Genomic DNA, 4201 nt, shown 5'->3' with positions numbered 1-4201 from the left:
TACTGTATATTTCCTATCTGGATTAGACCTTCCAAAATGCATTACCTCACATCTGTCTGAATTAAACTCTATCTGCCATCTCTCCGCCCAAGTCTCCAACTGATCTATATCCTGCTGTATCCTCTGATGGTCCTCATCGCTATCCGCAAATCCACCAACCTTTGTGTTGTCCGCAAACTTACTAATCAATCCAGTTACATTTTCCTCCAAATCATTTATATATATTACAAACAGCAAATGTCCCAGCACTGATCCCTGAGGAACAGCACTTGTCATGATATGCCCTGTTTGTGAACAGAATTCCCACTCACCTGAAGAAGGGGCTTAAGAAATAGAAATAGAAATAGAAACCCTACAGTACAGAAGGAGGCCATTCGGCCCATCGAGTCTGCACCGACCATAATCCCACCCAGGCCCTACCCCCATATCCCTACATATTTACCCACTAATCCCTCTAACCTACGCATCTCATAACACTAAGGGGCAATTTTAGCATGGCCAATCAACCTAACCCGCACGTCTTTGGACTGTGGGAGGAAACCGGAGCACCCGGAGGAAACCCACGCAGACACGAGGAGAATGTGCAAACTCCACACAGACAGTGACCCAAGCCGGGAATCGAACCCAGGTCCCTGGAACTGTGAAGCAGCAGTGCTAACCACTGTGCTACCGTGCCGCCCCTAAGGCTCCGAAAGCTTGTGGCTTTTGCTACCAAATAAACCTGTTGGACTTTAACCTGGTGTTGTTAAACTTCTTACTGTGAACACCACTTGTCACAGCCCTCCATTCAGAAACGCACCCTTCCACTGTTACCCTCTGTCTACTTAACATTCCAGGATACAGATGTTTCAGGCAGGATAGAGTGGGATGCAAAAGGGGTGGGCGAGTTGCACTACTGGTTAAGGAGAATATCACAGCTGTACTCCGGGAGGAAACCTTGGAGGGTTCATACAGCGAGGCAATATGGATAGAGCTCAGGAATAGGAAAGGTGTAGTCAGAATGTTGGGGGTTTACTATAGGCTGCCCAACTGCCAGTGGGAGATAGAGGAACAGATGTGTAGGCAGGTTTTGGCAAGGTGTAAAAGTAACAGGGTTGTTGTGGTGGGAGATTTTAACTTCCCCTATATTGACTGGGACTCACTTAGTGCGAGGGGTCTGGATGGGGCAGAGTTTGTAAGGAGCATCCAGGAGGGCTTCCTGAAACAGTATGTAGATAGTCCGACTAGGGAAGGGGCCATACTGGACCTGGTATTGGGGAATGAGCCCGGCCAGGTAGTCGATGTTTCAGTAGGGGAGCAGTTCGGGAACAGTGACCACAATTCAGCAAGCTTTAAGGTACTGATGGGTAAAGATAAGTGTAGTCCTCAAGTGAAGATGCTAAATTGGGGGAAGGCTAATTACAACAATATTACAAAGAACAAAGAACAAAGAAAATTACAGCACAGGAACAGGCTCTTCGGCCCTCCAAGCCTGCACCGACCATGCTGCCCGACTGAACTAAAACCCCCTACCCTTCCGGGGACCATATCCCTCTATTCCCATCCTATTCATGTACTTGTCAAGACGCCCCTTAAAAGTCACTACTGTATCCGCTTCCACTATCTTCCCCGGCAACGGGTTCCAGCCTCTCCAAAGTTTCCACATCCCTTCTCCAAAGCTTCCACATCCCTCCGTACCGACCCTCTGACAGTGCAGCACTCCCTCAGTACTGACCGTTTGACAATGCCGATCTCCCTCAGGACTGACCCAATGAGAGTGTGGCATTCCCACAACACTGACGCTCTGACAGTGCGGCACTCACTCAGTACTGACCCTCTTGAGTGTGCGGAACTCCCTCAGTACAGTCTCTCTGACAGTGCGGAACTCCCTCAGTACTGACCCTCTGACAGTGCGGCACTCCCACAGTGTTGACGCTCTGACAGTGCAGCACTCTCTCAGTACTGATCCTCCGACAGTGCAGCACTCCCTCAGTACTAACCCTCTGACAATGCGGTAATCCCTCAGCACTGAACGTCTGACAGATCAGTGCTCCCTCAGTACTGACCCTCTGACAGTGCAGCACTCCCTCAGTACTGACCCCCTGACAGTGCAGCACTCCCTCAGTACTGACCCTCTGACAGTGCGGCACTCCCTCAGTACTGACACTCTGACAGTGCAGCACTCCCTCAGTACTGACCCTCTGACAGTGCAGCACTCCCTCAGTACTGACCCTCTGACAGTGCGGCACTCCCTCAGTACTGACACTCTGACAGTGCGGCGCTCCCTCAGCACTGACCCTCTGACAGTGCGGCACTCCCCCAGTACTGACCCTCTGACAGTGCGGCACTCCCTCAGTACTGACCCTCTGACAGTGTGGCACTCCCTCAGTACTGACCCTCTGACTGTGCAGCACTCCCTCAGCACTGACCCTCTGACAGTGCGGCACTCCCTCAGCACTGACCCTCTGACTGTGCGGCACTCCCTCAGCACTGACCCTCTAACTGTGCAGCACTCCCTCAGTACTGACCCTCTGACAGTGCGGCACTCCCTCAGCACTGACCCTCTGACAGTGCGGCACTCCCTCAGTACTGACCCTCTGACTGTGCAGCACTCCCTCAGCACTGACCCTCTGACAGTGCGGCACTCCCTCAGTACTGACCCTCTGACAGTGCGGCACTCCCTCAGTACTGACCCTCTGACAGTGCGGCACTCCCTCAGTACTGACCCTCTGACAGTGCGCCACTCCCTCAGTACTGACCCTCTGACAGTGCAGCACTCCCTCAGCACTGACCCTCTGACAGTGCGGCACTCCCTCAGTACTGACCCTCTGACAGTGCGGCACTCCCTCAGTACTGACCCTCTGACAGTGCGGCACTCCCTCAGTACTGACCCTCTGACAGTGCGGCACTCCCTCAGTACTGACCCTCTGACAGTGCGGCACTCCCTCAGTGCTGACCCTCTGACAGTGCGGCACTCCCTCAGCACTGACCCTCTGACAGTGCAGCACTCCCTCAGTACTGACCCTCTGACAGTGCGGCACTCCCTCAGCACTGACCCTCTGACAGTGCGGCACTCCCTCAGCACTGACCCTCTGACAGTGCAGCACTCCCTCAGCACTGACCCTCTGACAGTGCAGCACTCCCTCAGTACTGACCCTCTGACAGTGTGGCACTCCCTCAGCACTGACCCTCTGACAGTGTGGCACTCCCTCAGTACTGACCCTCTGACAGTGCGGCACTCCCTCAGCACTGACCCTCTGACAGTGCAGCACTCCCTCAGCACTGACCCTCTGACAGTGCAGCACTCCCTCAGCACTGACCCTCTGACAGTGCAGCACTCCCTCAGCACTGACCCTCTGACAGTGCGGCACTCCCTCAGTACTGACCCGCTGACAGTGCGGCACTCCCTCAGCACTGCCCTGTACTGCCTGCTGAATCAACATGCTGAAATCCAGTGCGATTTAACACACAACCTTGTGAGGTGAGGTTATTATGATCGACTGGCTGTTTACAAAGTCAGCAGAATTCAAAGGTGATTTGTTCATTATATTCTGCTCTGCTCCTTGTCTGAGACGTTGAGTGAACTATCTGGCAGAGCTCACCGGGAAATCAATCCAGCAAAACTGTTCCAGTGAGATTTCGCAAGCAGAAATGTGCCAGCTTGCCAAAGTGGAACTGGATGTGGGACGTTTCTGGGAATTGTTTTCCCCACCTGGGTTGATGTGACTTGTTGGCGTAGCCATTCAGGATGGGCAATCATTGCAGTTCCTGAAAGCAGCAGAAATTGCTGAAGATGAAAGATTTTGTCATTTCTCATGAGCTCATCAGCCTCACACCCTCAGTACTGACGCTCATCGTATCAGGCAGGACAGAGGGAGGCCATTCACCCCATTGTGTCTGTGCTGCCTCTTAAAGAGCAATGTCATTCATCGCACTATCCTGCTCATTCCCTATAAGTTATTGTTGTGACATTTATAACAGATTTATGGAGAGCTTGTTATAATGGTACATCAAATAGCCACACCGTGCAATTGCCCATCAAATCTACAAGAGAGTCCTCACCAGCTCTGTACACTTCACATTTACAAGGGCGGCACGGTGGCACAGTGGTTAGCGCTGCTGCCTCACAGCACCAGGGAGCCGGGTTCGATTCCCAGTTTGGGTCACTGTCTGTGTGGAATCTGCACGTTCTCCCCGTGTCTGAGTGGGTTTCCTCCGGGTG

Source organism: Mustelus asterias, chromosome 2 (genome assembly GCF_964213995.1).
Source record: "Mustelus asterias chromosome 2, sMusAst1.hap1.1, whole genome shotgun sequence".
Taxonomy (NCBI): Eukaryota; Metazoa; Chordata; class Chondrichthyes; order Carcharhiniformes; family Triakidae; genus Mustelus; species Mustelus asterias.
Note: the sequence above shows the minus strand (reverse complement) of the source record.